At 31.1% G+C, this 16,815-nt stretch overlaps 1 pseudogene; it reads right to left on the reverse strand.

Moving 5' to 3' along the window:
- Positions 1 to 339: 339 nt before the first annotated feature.
- Positions 340 to 1,822, reverse strand: LOC125847616 (peroxidase 42-like; annotated as a pseudogene).
- Between the last annotated feature and the right edge of the window lie 14,993 nt (positions 1,823 to 16,815).

Raw genomic sequence — 16,815 nt, forward strand, 5'->3', positions numbered from 1 at the left:
GAAATGGGAATGGAGGATCATAATCCAATATAAAGTTGATGGAATCTGCTTTGTATCTGTATGATAAAGAGAGAGAGAACAAACACATTTTTATATCATGGCCTATCTCCAACATAAAACTTACAGCCTAAAAAGTAGCAGCTGTTGAGAAACTTACAAAAGCAACTGGGAATGTAATGAACATGGTCCCTACTACTTCCATAAACTATCTTAAACTCGTCATACTTGCATTTAAAAAAACACCAACTGGGAAACACCACCTTATTTCTATATTATCCCTGTCCTCTCCTCACATACAGAAATGGAAACAGAGGGTACAAGTAGTAGCAAAGCAAGTTCCTAGTGCTTGTTGGCAAGATAACACTGCTTTCTGATCTCACCCTTTGTGCCGGTGAGAGGGTTGTTCTCAGAGAGAACAGTGATGGCTCTTGCAAATTCGTTGAAGAAGTAGTCTTGGCTCTTTGCCATTTTTTTACATAGAGTCTGGTCCTTTTATCTACAGCTAGTTGTTGGTCCACCAACATCAATCCCTTGTTGTCCAATATGTTCCTGTAGTAGTTTTTGTCTAGCTTCATGGGTGTGCCTCTGTCATTTCTCACATACTGCATGCCCTTTGTGTCGGGGATTGAATATGGGCATTTCTTTAGAATGTGGGGTATGTGTTCAGGGTTGAGTTGAGGGTCCACTTTGGGATATAAACGCTGAACCAACTTAATACACTGTGGGAAGAACACAACACACTGTGAGAACTTGCAAGAGAGATGAGAGATAATTAACTTAGATCTTTTTTTCTCTCGTCTCCTAATAATACGGAGTAGGGTTTTGCATGTTCAAGCCATGAAGAAAAACATCTATCAGAAATGCAAGAAAAGGCTGCATATAATCAGTGTGGTTTGGCTCTTCCCATGACCTCATACATAGAGTTTAGTGCACCAAACTGTCCTTATCCTTTTTTGCTAATAATTGATCCAATAAATTCAAGGTATTGTGGGAAGTGTATAGTGTATACCTAGCAAGGCAACAGCTCCAGGAGTGTTAATTCCAATATTGGCAAATCTCTCAACCACAACACTAATGCTTTCATTGTGGCTTGGGAGGTGTTGCTCAAGAATATCTGCTCTGCTCCTCCTGCCATCCCTCCTTCCAGTTTTGAGTGGGATGTAAGGCCCTCCTAACTGTGCACAACACCATTAATAAGATCGCATTCATGTGAACCCACTAACTCAAGATCTTGAATTCGCCTCTGATATTGACTGTAGGTAACACTATGAAAAAAAAAAATAACAATATTAAGTTACAGCAACAATGCCATCTCTACCAGACAAGACGATAATATAAGTACAGGAAACAACATCATGGCATTCCCTTTCTACAGCTTCCTTAATTGTGTCAATGTAATATGTATCTGAAGTTTCTCATGCCAAAGCTCCTGTCTGTCTCCTTCTCAGACAGCATCTCCCTGGTTGAGTCCAGCAGCAATGAAGCATCACATGACTGCACCCACAAAACAATAAAAAATGCCACCATCTTAAACTTAAAATGTTCATCAAAATGGAGAAAAGAGTGTGAGAGAGATTGTTTGTACCTCAACAAAGCAGTCATGGAAGATGTTACGTAGCCAAGAAAATGCATTGTTCTGTTGTTGTTTGTAGAGAAGGTTGACTTGCTCTTTGATAATATCTTCAGCTTGTGGGCATGTGCGTTAGTAATAGTCCATAACAAGGCCAGGATTATCATCCTCCTTCTCCTCTGCAAATGCAGAGAGAGCTGAAAATAACAGCACACCAAAGAAGAGAGCTTTGGAAGTCATTGTTTTTACCATTGCACTCAGCTGTGAGAGATTAAGATCCTTGATCCCCAACTACTACTTAAATAAGCATAAAAACTGAAGGACACTGCCAAAAAAAGAGCAGACCTTTTCTTTCCCTTTCTTCTCAGTGCTCGTTTGAACATGATTCCAAATCATAATTTAAAATTAGTGATCTGAAATCATGTTGATTTGAACTTGAAATTTTGTTTGAACATGAAATTTGAACATTTTTTTTTATATAAAATTTAAATTTAGAAAACAATCAAATTTGTCATCGAATTTTCAGAATGCCTCAATCACGTCTTTTGTTAATAGTTGGAGTTATTTATGCCATGGCATGACACATTTGGTTCATTTGTGCTAACAAAGCCCTACTAGTACCAGATTATGTCATGTGGTATTATCTAAATCCTTCATTACTAATCAACCCCAACCCCTCTCACCCCTTTTTTTACGAGTGACATATGTGAGTCATTTCATTAAGTCAGTAATATATTTTAGCTATTTCTTAATATCTTACAACATAATTTGTCATAGCCAACAACAATACAAGAAATTACCAATGGACAGTTCGATCGGTTACTTTTAAAAAATTATACCATCTCAATTTTTCAGGTATTTTATAATGTATAACCAACATTGGATTTTTCTTAAAGTCATCTCAATCGTATTAGTTTCTCTTTGGTATCGGTACGATTTGGTTAATGTTCGGGTTTTTTACTTTTAATGTTTCACCTCAAAATACACCATTATTAAAGCATTTCTTTCGCAAGTAATTCTTGAAGAAGCACTTCAATTCTTCACCAAGAAGCCAAGAATGTAAAACCTTATTCCTATTGTTTGATCTTACGCTTTTAATAGGAGCGTTTGCATAGATTTTTCCGTATTGTTTGATGGAGTATCTATTATAGTATCTTTTAATTATAAACCTAATTAATTAAAAGCTAACTAAAAAGCAAAGCTCCACCAACATGGGTTGTGGTGCAATGGTGAAACTGCTTCACCCTAAACCAGAGGTCTCATATTTGAGCCCTGGGTATGGAGAAAATCTTGTTGGGAGTGTCACCCTCGAATGGGCCCTACAATGCACGATCTAAATTTAGTCGGAGCTCCAATGTAGGCTCTGGACACTGGGTGAAAAACCCAAAAAAAAAAAAATTAGGCGAAAGGGCAAAACATCTTGAGTATATTATGTAATATGACCATAGTTTCGATTATTTTTAATCTGTGGCTATAGTTTCACGAAAATTTGCTATTTGGTTTCTAAATTGTATAAATCTAGGATTTGAATAATTCGGTCCCTGATTGTATAAATTCAAAATTTGTATAGTTCGGTTCTTGATTGTACAAATCCAGAATTTGTATATGCTTACCCTAGCTATTTGTATATGATTTATGAAAAATTCATAATAAATTACCATGTTTGTATATTGGCAAGTGAAATATACAAACGCAGTTCTGAAAAATTCTTAAATATATAAATAAAAAATTTGTATATACTTAGTCTGTTTATATATTCGCAAGCAAAATACACAAACGGGCAAGCAAAATATACAAATNTTTGGTTTCTAAATTGTATAAATCTAGGATTTGAATAATTCGGTCCCTGATTGTATAAATTCAAAATTTGTATAGTTCGGTTCTTGATTGTACAAATCCAGAATTTGTATATGCTTACCCTAACTATTAGTATATGATTTATGAAAAATTCATAATAAATTACCCTGTTTGTATATTGGCAAGCGAAATATACAAACGCAGTTCTTAAAAATTTCTAAATATATAAATACAAAATTTGTATATACTTAGTCTGTTTATATATTCGCAAGCAAAATACACAAATAGGCAAGCAAAATATACAAATCACCTCCATTTTTATATACTCATCCCGTTTGTATATTTGCAAGCGAATATACAAGCGGGCAAGCGAAATATACAAATTGCGGCCTCCATAACAAACAAAACTATAACTATGGAGTGCAATTACCAAAAATATAGATATAAAGCCTTATTATATCTATTATCTTAGTTGTTTGTGAAATTTTCTTTAAAAAAAAAAAAAGAGAAGCAAAGGCCCAAAGTCGTCCAGTCGCCTACTACCTAGTTTATATTTATACAAGTAGTATGAATTGGCAATTAAACAACATATATTAAGTGATTTTTTAAAAGTAATTACTAACTATATTGATAAAAATGTTGTCCAAGTATGAATTACATATATTTTTTCAACCCTTGCCGTTTAATTGTATATAATTTTTTTCTTATTCATTTACATGTCAAAGAAGATTGAACTTTAAAATTGTATTTTAACTATATATATGGGATAAAGTGAAAAAAAAAAAGCTAAATATTGTGAAATATACGTTCTAAACAATACATAAAATTTTGAATAGATATCCTCCTAATACATAAAATAAATGTAAGATTCGGCAATTTAATTAAAAAACATAAGTTCTAAACAATATTTTTTGTAAAATATTCAGCACTCCAGGAAACACGTATTGTCAAGAAAATGACCATAATACAATTTAGGAACAAAATCCAACTAAATGCCCTTCCATACTGAAAACATATATATAAGATTTGGTAAGTTATCAAAAAAATATTTATGTTAAATTTGGACAGTAAAAATAAAATCTTCTTTTTTCAAGGCTAATCCTTAATTTTATTTCAATTTTTTATTGTTCATATATAAAGGGAAGTTGAATTTCAAAAAAATAAAAAGTAATTACAAATATTCATAAAATGATTTTTCTTTTTGAAATATGAGTGCAAGATTTAGGAAATACGAATAGTCAAACAAAATGACTATGGTATGATTTGGTAAGAAATCACAGATAAATATCTTCCTATTATAGAAAATAGTGAATGATTAGGTAATTTATTTTTGGAAAAAAATATTAAATTTCTAGCAGATAAAATTAATTACTCTTTTTTTTCAAGTTTGATCATAAATTTGATTTTTCCTTATTCAATCACTATTGTACTCGGCCGCGCTTCGCGTGGTTATGAAAAGAATTAAAATAAAGTTACATATTAATATCAATAATTACTTTAATAAAATGAGTTTTTTATTAATCACATAATTTATAGAAGAGAAGCTATGAAAAATACTTAGGTTAAATATGAAATTCATTAAGAAATCAATATATGTGAACTTCGGAAAGTTAATTATTAAAAATAAATTTCATAGAGAAAAAAAGAAGGTAATATTAGAACTACTGAAATGTAAATTTGAGATGTGATCATTTTTTTCTTTTTTATTTGAGATCGTTTTTAGTATAATTTGTATATATTTATGTAAACTTACATTCTCAATACAATTTTTCAACAATGTGTAACTCAGATTGCCATTAATTGTTATTATCCATGACTATATCATTAGCCAACCTATTTTTAAACATTATCCACAATTACTATTACTTGTCGTCGTCATCACCCAATCATCACATGTTTTAATTATTTTTATTGTACAATATTAGATTAATTTAATATTTGATTAATAACTTTTTAATAATTAAATTTTAAATAAAAAAAGTTTACATATTTAAATGATGAAAAATATCAATCTTAATTAGTTAGATTCCATATCTTAATATATTATTATCATAATTAGGTTCAGATATCCAATTATTTTTGGGAAAACAAAAGAATGTAAAATTTAAAAATAAAAATAAAAGAGAACAAAAGAGAGAATTAACTAGGCAAAAAAAATTCAAAAAAATGACACATACAAATGTCTATTTCTTTTAATTTTGCTTGGCTTAAATACAAAAATATTAAAAAGTATATTTCACATTTTAAATAAATATTACATTCACTATAATAAATTCCTAAGAATAAAGAGTCATAGTAATTAAGAACATTAACAACGTGATTCTGGACTTGTTTGTAACAATAATAGGAGTAATATTTGTACATTATTACACTAATAAAGAACATTAATTATAGAAAATGAAAAGACAATCAAATTAGAGTTATTGAGACAAATATTTTATTATAAGTAAATAGAAAGCAAGGAAATCAACTATATTTTTAAAATTATAAATTAATCGCAATTTTGAAATAATTTGAGAACTCATGGAAATAACAAATATGAAAAATATAAAGACTGTAACTTGACGTATTAATAAACAACTTGAAATCTCCTAGAAAACAACAAAAATGAAAAAATTAAAGATTGCAATTTTACACATTAATAAATAATTTATTTTTAATAAAACAAACTGTATTTTCAAAATTATAAATTAACTTTACATTCTCATGTTCTATCATTTTTGTTAATAAAAATTGATCCACCGGATTATGGAAGTATATGTACGTATTTCTTTAAGTAGCATATCGATATCCATTTACTCATTTCCTGCTTCTATTTTTTAAAATATTATACCCCACAAACACAATAAATTAATATTATCAACAAAAAAGTGAGAGATGAATTTACCTGAACAAATAATTTATTTGAAGAGTGTTATCATTACAACATAATTAAATTATCTAAGAATTACATAGAGGTCTAAAGAGAATAAATTAAATGTTTTTTTCAAAAAACTCAGGAATTATATCTTCACGAATACAAACAAATAATATTAAATGTATGATTTCAACAAAGAAAGAGTTGTAATTATATTAGACATATCAAATTATTTTACCTTGTAAAATCAAATTATGCAAGAATGTCTAACCATTTTCATTATAGATATATCTCCTATAATCTGCAAAATATGATTAAATAAGTTAAGAAACTATCTAGCAAAAGAAGAAAAAGACAAAGAATAAGGAGAAAATTGCATTTAATCATAAATCCTCCTACACATATAATCGTTTTTGACAAAACATAAATAATTCAAACGAAAATAATATAATAGAAACATTACTTCTTAAGTACCTAAAATAATTAAAGAATAATCAATATATATAGCTCAAAATCCATTAATCTCCATCTCTGGATGATTTCATTTCATCCTATATACAAGAGTCAAGAAAAATAATAACAAATAGATTATTAGTCCTAAAATAAATCTCAAAGATAACAAAACAAAATAATTTATCTTGAAGAAACAAAAATATGCTTTGACATATTAGCCGTACTTGCTAATTAAAAGTAATAAATGAAATCATATTTGAAAAGGATAATACACCTCAAAGCTTACAAATATTGTAACATGTCTGCCACTAATTCTCTAACCAAAGATGACTACAAAATAACACACAATTTTAGTGTGATTTTATAGTGTTAATATAACCTTGAACATTAAATAATTAGAGGTTATGAATATGCAAGACTTGAGAGGTTATGAATAAGAAAGGTTTGAGAGTTATGAATATTACTAATACTAATTTAAGAATAAAATTTATATAATTGAAGAGGTATAATTTAAGAAGATGATTTTGCAAGAAAAAATAATTGAAAGAAATAAAAAATAATATCAAGAAAAAAGAGGGGAAAAAAATGAATGGAGGCCATAGAGAGGTGCCACATCACCTTCCCTATGTTCCTCCTTTATATATATATATATATATATATATATATATATATATATATAGAGAGAGAGAGAGAGAGAGAGAGAGATTTGAAATATGTTATAAAATATATTTATCAATTAATTTTACAATTTGTTGATATGTAAAATATATGCATACATGTAAGGTTATTCGGTTTGGTTCGAAATTTTTTAAACTTTTTTTAAAATTAAAAAGATCATCCCAATTATTCGAGATGGTTATACACTTAAATAAAAATTAACAATTTTATTGAAAAAATAATATAAATCAATTTGATACGATTAGATTCGATCGAATTTTTATATTTTTTTACACCTTTTAACTGGAGTACATATTATTTTTGGTGAAATTGGTGAATCAAATTAAATATACTAATTGCAGGGCTAGTATATAGTGTATTTTAATTGTTATTATAATAATAATATGAGTAGCATATATTTATTTTTGGGGAGAATTGATTTTACAGGTTACTTACAGATTACTATTTTTAGTTTTATGTCCTTTTTATAAGGTATTTCAGTATCTCTCTTATAGATCCTTTGCTTATTATTATTATTATTATTATTTTAATTTAAAGTCGGGCATAGACCCCTTTTATTGCAAAATATAACCAACTGTACAAGATCAGGCCCAAAAGTGGCCTTGTGTCCAATAAGACAAAATAAAATAAGAAAAAGACCAAATGAACAAAGATAGTGGAGAGGTCACTGTAACATATCTTGAACATATCTACTGGAAGAAGCAGATCATGGAGGAAGACAAGGTTGCTGCTGATCCCCGGAGGAAGCATCATAATTAAGCGTGTGAGCTACTTGTCGTCGTCCAACCCCCGGAGAAAGCACCGCTATCAAAGATAATCTCCATCTTCACTTCTAGCTGAAAATGAAAAGAAATTCACTCTTCTCTATCTCGCAATTAGAGCTAGGAACGTCAGAGCTTCAAGATCGATGAGTGTTCTCTGAGCAGACGACATAAAATATCTTACGTCAAGTAAGAAATTATCATATACTACTAGATCTATTGAAATCGTCACTATGCATACACTAGATCGTGCCTTTATNTGAAATAAAATATAGAGTATACAATAAAAGTTTACATATATAAATATATAACATGTGTTTATATATAAAATAGTATATAATTATAATTTTTTATTTTTTATTTATTTAATTACTTGATTGTACTTTCCTCATAAATTTGCGTGGCACAGTTAAACCTAATGATCCAATGGATCTACAGATCCAGTTAAATACATATTTTTATTTATTATTCCCTCTATCCCTAATTACTTGTCCACTTTTACATTAACACACCTATTAAGAAAACAATTATTGACATAGTGAGTTTATTATTTTACCCCTATTAATTATGAAGTGAAATAATTAAAAACTTAAGATTTTCAAAAAATTCTAACTTTTTCAAAGTAATTAATTGAGGGTATAATAGGTAAAAATATTTTGTCTTTTCTTGATTTGTCAAAATGGACAAGTAATTAAGAACTACTAAAAAAGGAAAAGTGGACAAGTAATTGAGGACATGGAGTACTATATAGAAATCATTAGTTCCTTATTTTATTGTTTAGATTCTGATCTACTTTAAATGAAATTGTATATAGCTACTTGAATAAAACTAGTAATTCACTTTAGAAAACACGTTCAGTTTATACTAACTATTCTCTTAATTTTCCTATTTTAAAACATGGACAAGTTGGATGATTTAATAAAATATAAGCTCATTTTACCAGCTATGTTATATAACCTTTTTTCTTGGAATATGATTGAATTCATTATAAGCCTAGTACAGATACAATTGTTCATAAACAAATCACCGATTAATTTACTCTTCAATATAAAATTAGCATTTTAGCACAACTTGCTCATTTTTGTACTAAATTTCACTTAGTGATAATGATACTTATAAAATTAATAAATATAAATTCACAGTGGGTGTGGCGCTTTAATGTAATGGTTGGCGTTCAGTATTTGATTTTCGATTTTATGAGAAAACTTGTTCCTCAATTATACAAGGAACGAGAAGTAGTCGTTGCAGATTGATAATAAAGAAATATTTAGAGAAGCAATCAAGGAAGACTACCTCTTGAAAGAAGATTGACTTCCATTCAACTATAATCGTGGTTTTCTCATGTTATAACTTCCGTGCCAATTCAGTCGATCGGTTAAACATTCCATTAGGTAGCCTTGTCTTGACTCTATTTGTGTGGTATTCATTCTCGTTCGGCTCTTGGAATCACAACCAGCAGTGGTTGAAACATCTCGCAAAATCCAACTACGTACGTCACCTACTTCATTGCCCCCAACCGTTTCTAGTCTATACCTCTACTGAAACAAAATGATTGGTTATTCCTCTCTGTTCATATCTCTTTTTCCAATTTTGGTCTCGATTAGTTCACAAGAAATGGTCAATTCTCCTCCCAACTCTACTAGATAATTCATTTGAAATAAGGCCACCTTTTGAGGCAAGAATGGTGAGCAAATGTTTTCCCTATCTCTAAAGGAGAGGCTATCAAGGAATTTTCATTTGTTCAACTTGGAGTACTCTTCATGTAATTATGTTTTTTTGCGGATTAATATTTCTTTTCTTTTTATACTATGCCCAAAAGAAAAACATTATTGTACGTACGTACGTATCTATTAATGCTTTTGGAAAGATTCTGTATCAGCTTTCAGATGATTGTTGACAAGGCAGAAAAGAGTGGTATCTCCAGACCAGTTCCAGGGATGTTGGCTGTGGAGGTTTGAAACCATTTTGTAAGATCCTCCCATATAATTTAGATACCCTGTCCTAGTTTGTCTACTTGTTCATCATGTGATCTGAATATATCAAGCTCAGTGCTGACAAAGCCAAATTACAACCCTTGATCATGCATGGAAGATATATCTTTGAGTTATCTTTTCCTGGACAATTTACCAACTAAGTTGATGTATATATATATAACTTAGCTTCTTTCAACATTTATTTTGCACCTTTTCTAGCTTCTGTTGGTTAGTATGGTTTCTGTTTAAAGTGATCAAGAATATATAGTGGCATGTATTATATATTTTGTTATCTCCTTTATTCAGATTAGCAAATTAGAAATAATAAAAGATGAAAAGAAAAACATAAAGAACTATCCGAGTCCACAGAACCCACTGTGTGTCCTTAAGAAATTTAATCCCCTCAAGTACCCGAGGTTGCAGATTAATTCCTCCCAAGATAAAACNTATATCTCTCATGGGGTGACATGTTGGGGTGCCTAACTGATGTAAGTGCAAAGGCCCAAGATTGGACCAATTATCATACCAAATGGAAGAAGTTCCACCCCTAGGTTCCCACCACAAATGTTGTTCAATAACATCTCTATTTTCAAGCATATGTTTCCAGATTTGAGAACCTCCTTTCCATTGCACAAGAGAAGGAATTTGTTTCTTGCAATATTTGTTCCAAAAGAAGTTGGACCACAAATTGTTTTGTGTCCTAAATTTCCACCACAATTTAGCATATAAAGCCTGAGAAACTTCAAATAATAATCTGAAACCAAGCCCTCCTTCCTGCTTTGGTAGACAGATTTTGACCCATTCAGCCCAATGTTTACTCCTACCAGACTCCTTATTACTCCAAAAAAATTTAGCAAAGATCTTATGTAATTCCTTGATCACACATATAGGAGGAGTGATTGCAGATAATACATATATAGGAATGCTTTGCAAAACACTAGAAAGTAGAACTTCTTCACCAAAGGATAACATCCTTCCTTTCTATACTTGTAGTTTACCTTTAACTCTTTCAATCAGCTCTGCATAGTGTTCTTTTCTCTTTCTTGTATGGGTGATAGGACATCCCAAATACTTCATAGGAAAAGAACCCTTGTTCATTCCAACACACTGCTCCACTAAGGTTGGAATTCCTGCTGCTACATTTTGATGCAAATAAAAGAAACTCTTGTCTTTGTTCACCTTTTGGCAAGATTGATGCTCATATTCCTGTAAAACAGCCATTATTCTTCCTAAGGAGTACTCATTAGTTGATGCAAATATAATGGTATCATCTGCATAAGCTAAATGATTTAAGTTTGTACTCCATTTAGGCAAACCATAGCCCACATACTGAGGATCATCAAATAAAGAATTTAGAGCTCTAGAAAGAACTTCAACTGCTAGAATAAATAGGGCCGGAGAGAGAGGGTCTCCTTGCTTCACACCCCTTGTAGAATGAAAGAAACCATATGATTGGCCATTAATAATGACTGAGTAGTAATTGTTAGCAATAAGTCTCCATATCATATCTGTAAATCTTGAATCAAAGCCCATCTTCCTCAAGACCTTCATCAGAAAAAACCAAGACACTCTATCATATGCTTTAGCCATGTCCAATTTAATGACAACATTAACAGGCTTCCCTCTTTTAGTAATGTCAGTTACCATCTCTTGAGCTAGTAGAACATTTTCAATAATATTTCTTCCTTTAATAAAACCAGACTGATTTGAAGAAATCAATTTAGGTAACATATCCTCCAGCCTATCATGAATAATACTAGACAAGATCTTGTTCACAAAATTACTCAAACTAATAGGTCTCATATCAGAGAAGGTTCGTACATGTGCCTTCTTTGGTATGAGAACCAAATTAGTATGTGTAATGGATTTCGGAAGGGTATTGCCAGCAAAAAAATCCTGCACCATTCTTAAAATATCACCACTAACTATATCCCAGCACTCCTGAAAAAATTTACCTGTTAACCCATCAGGGCCGCTGGCACTTTCTGCACTTAGGTTAAACACTGCTTTTTTCACGTCTTCTAAAACTAGACTAGCACACAAAGCTGCGTTCTCTTCCTCAGTAACTAATTCAGAGATGTGAGACAATAAAGGAAAATTAGTAACATCACTTTCCTGTTGAAATTGTCTATGGAAATGCTCTACTGCTTCATTAGCAATAGTCCCTTCTTCTTGTAACCACTCCCCCTGTGAATTTTGAATTCTATTTACTCTCCCCTTCTGTTTTCTTCCTTTGAAAAATCTGGTATTCCTATCCCCATTTTCAAACCAATCATATCCAGCTTTTTGTTGCCAAAAAAGCTCTTCAAAGTGTAGATATCGATTATATTCAGTTTTTGCTCTTTGCATGATAGATCTATTTTCACTAGAGGAGTCTTCTTCAAATAATTTTTCTTTAATTCTAGAAATCTCCTCTCTTATGATAAGTTGCTGAAAAATATCCCCATAAGTCTCTCTACTCCACATTGTTAGTACCGTTTTAATTTTCTTGATCTTTCTTTTAAAGTCTAAAAAAGGGTTAAATGAACTCTGAGAATCCCAATTCAATCTAACCAATTCTTTAAAAGATTCATGCTCAGTCCAAAAATTCAAGAACCTGAAAGGTTTCTTTTTATTTGCACCTCCATCTGCACAAGACACTAACATTGGAGCATGGTCTGATCCTACTCTGGGCAAGTGATCAATCTCTAACTGAGCAAAAATATTTTGCATCTCTGCATTTATCAGTATTCTATCTAATCTTTCAAAAATACAATCATCGCCTGCTCGACCATTCCACCAAGTAAAAGGACATCCTTTAAATGGTACTTGTGAAAGATCGCAAGATTCAATACATGTCTTGAAGTCATCAACATCTGCAGCAACTACTGGTACTCCACCAATCTTCTTTTCTCCATTAAGAACCACATTGAAATCCCCACCTATCAACCAAGGTCTGTCCATCTCAGTAGAAATAGAATATAGCTCTTCCCATAGATTCAACCTCAGATTGCCATCACACTTAGCATATACTATAGTAGCATAAAAACTTAAAGCAGTGAAGTGGTTTTTCATCAATACAGTGAGCTGCTGATCTGAATTACTCACCACTGAAACATCAAAGCCGTGATTAGTAAATAACCAAATCTTTCCATTGTTATTATGAGTCCCCAATGGCATTTTTAATCTTCTTCTATAATTGTTGATGTGTCTAACTGCTTGAAAAGGCTCTAATAATGCAACAAAAGCAAACTTGTGATGGTAATGTAACATTTGCACCCTCTGAAAGACATTTTGTGTCCTCACTGACCTTATATTCCAAATAAGTGCATTCATTATCATTTTGCAAAAAGGGATGAGACCTGTCTCTTTGGTTGCACCCTTACTGGTTGTGATATATCTCCATGTCCTTGTTTTATTCCTTTCCTTGTAGATTTGATAGCTTTAATAGCTATTGGTGACAGATCTCCATCATTTAAAAACCACTCATCATTAGAATCAGAGTAAAAATTTTCAGTCACCTTAACCTCCTCCAAGTCTTCCAAGTTTGGGTCTCCTTGCTTGTGAGTAAGTATATCATGTAAAACTTTATTTGGAGATTCTGTATTAACCATAACCACAAGGGTTTCTTCATTTTGTCTTGCTGAATGTATTTGAGCTATTTCTTTATTGTTGCTGTATTGTTCATGCTCACTTGTTTGCAATTGTAACTCCGAATCAAACTTTTGCTTTGATGTATTACTTACAATGTTCGAGTTGAACTCATTCTCATCATTGTTTCCATCTACATGCAGGCATTTTCCTCTGGATATGTCATTGTCAATCTCGAAGGTTGAATCCATAAAAGATTGATTCTCAGGTTCTTCTTTGTCTCGTGCATCACGACTCTCTACTAATTCTTGTATTTTATCGAAACCTTGTTGTTTTGCAGAGCCACATGTACCCAAACAGTTCCCAGGTGAATTTTTATCCTCCTCCTCATAGTCACCATTTATTACATCTTTCTGATAATTATCTCGGCCAGATTGCTCTCCAACAGATACTTCTTTGTCCTCCACTTCTTTCTCTTTATTTTGTGCATATTGATCTAAAACATGACGTTTTGCAAGGCTTGCTGATTTCTCGGTATCATGAGTTGGTAATATTGCTCCAAAGGATTTTGTAACCCACTCCTTTGAAGTCATGTTCCCGTCATCTTTATCTTTTTTATTAGCTTCTACATCAATTGTCTTTTCGACTTTACCATTTGTTATCATTGCTTGTATCTCCTCTTCTTGATTAAGTGCTTGAAATTTGTTCGCCACATTAATGGGGAGTGTGTTGTCCCTATTGACTAGTTTGCGATTGTCTCGCACAACATTCCACTTCCCTAGATCCCCCACTATTTTGCCACTAGAAAGGACCCTAGCTTTTCCTTTCTGAAATGTATGCACCTGTTGCTTCTGCGTTTCTTGCGAATGGTCCGGTTCCGGTGGCTTTTCTATACTTTTTACTTGATTAATCTTCCTACAATTGTGCCTGTCATGACCTTGCATTTTGCACTCACCACAATACTTGGGTACATAATCATATTGAATGTCAACTATATTTGTCCTTTCTCCAGACTCTTCATCCTCAATGTTTAAGGTTTTTTATTTTATTTTTTTCTTTTATTCTTTAATATTTAGAAAGAATGAAGTGTGAATGGAAAAAAGAGAAAAAAGTAAGATTTCTTTTTGCAGCTATATTGTTATTTTTTTGTATCTGTAAAAATAAGTTTTATAAGAAAATGAGTGAAAAATAAATTTGATGATCAAAATAACTCACCTAAATTAGTCGTTGAATTGATGAAGTTAAATAGATTCATATGTGAGAATGATCAAATATACTCATACATGGTTTTTAAAAAAAAATTAAAAATATAAATTTAAAATTAATTTTTTTTCACTTCCGTTAAATCAAAAGGATATATCTTATGTAATAGTATGAATATATATATGAGCCACTTTTTTTAAAGAGGATATATCAATTTTAAATCACAAAAACAAAGTTAAGAGATATATCAAATCTTTTTCTCTAAATTTATTTGTAGATTTATAGTATTTTTTTTATAAGAAATTTTTATTTTCACGGATTAGAATGATGCTATCTCTTCCTTCAAGAAATAAATAACGTTCTCAAATCATTAGGAGATATAAACAAGATATTGAAAAAAAATATAGAGTATACAATAAAAGTTTACATATATAAATATATAACATGTGTTTATATATAAAATAGTATATAATTATAATTTTTTTATTTTTTATTTATTTAACTACTTGATTATACTTTCCTCATAAATTTGCGTGGCACAGTTAAACCTAATGATCCAATGGATCTACAGATCCGGTTTAATACATATTTTTATTTATTATTCCCTCTATCTCTAATTACTTGTCTACTTTTAAATTAACACACCTATTAAGAAAATAATTATTGGCATAGTGAGTTTATTATTTTACCCCTATTAATTATGAAGTGAAAGAATTAAAAACTTAAGATTTTCAAAAAATTCTACCTTTTTCAAAGTAATTAATTGAGGGTATAATAGGTAAAAATATTTTGTCTTTTCTTGATTTGTCAAAATGGACAAGTAATTAAGAACTACTAAAAGAGGAAAAGTGGACAAGTAATTGAGGACATGGAGTACTAAATAGAAATCGTTAGTTCCTTATTTTATTGTTTAGATTCTGATCTACTTTAAATGAAATTGTATATAGCTACTTGAATAAAACTAGTAATTCACTTTAGAAAACACGTTCAGTTACTAACTATTCTTTTAATTTTCCTATTTTAAAACATGGACAAGTTGGATGATTTAATAAAATATAAGCTCATTTTACCAGCTATGTTATNAGAAATAATAAAAGATGAAAAGAAAAACACAAAGAACTATCCGAGTCCACAGAACCCACTGTGTGTCCTTAAGAAATTTAATCCCCTCAAGTACCCGAGGTTGCAGATTAATTCCTCCCAAGATAAAACGGATTAACCATTAAAGAAGTAGCGGTACCTCAAACTTCGATAATTTCAACGAACTCAAAATGACAGCAACGAATCACACACAAACACGATCAATCGATTTTGTTTTGTAAGAAATGTATGCAAAAGAAGGGAAGAATTCGATACAGAAAAATGAGAGAAAACCTCTCTATTTATAGCCAACAAAGGGTAAAGGTCACAACCCTTTGGAAAGAAGACAACCTTTCAAAAAGAAGACAATCTTTCAGAAAGGTCACAACACTTTGGAAAAGGTATAACCTTTCAAACGGTCACAATCCTTTAGAAAGGACACAACCCTTCGGCATAGTCACAACTCTTCAGGAGAGTCACAACCCTTCATTTCCTGTTCACACCTTTAAAACCCAACAATCCCCCACATGAATAGGGTATGGCTATTGTTAAAACATATGCATGAAAAACTGTGTGATTCGTAATTAAGGATTGATTGCCTCTGGATAAGTGGGTTTCCTTTTGAACTTTCCGTAGTGAACATATATCGGATATACTCGGTCAATCGGTAGATTTGATATCTTTGAACCGTCGAGCTTTGGTGTATACCTAGACAATATAAGTCACACAATCAACCCTTGAACTGTTTTGGGTTCTCATTGTTTTGTTCGTTTCAGCCATGAACACGTCTCGGTTTATAAGTGCATAAAGAACTGGCCTTACCAGATTCTCCTTGAAGCGACTTACACTTCACACTTACATAGGTGATTTCTA

This window comes from Solanum stenotomum, chromosome 12 (assembly GCF_019186545.1).
Source record: "Solanum stenotomum isolate F172 chromosome 12, ASM1918654v1, whole genome shotgun sequence".
Lineage (NCBI taxonomy): Eukaryota > Viridiplantae > Streptophyta > Magnoliopsida > Solanales > Solanaceae > Solanum > Solanum stenotomum.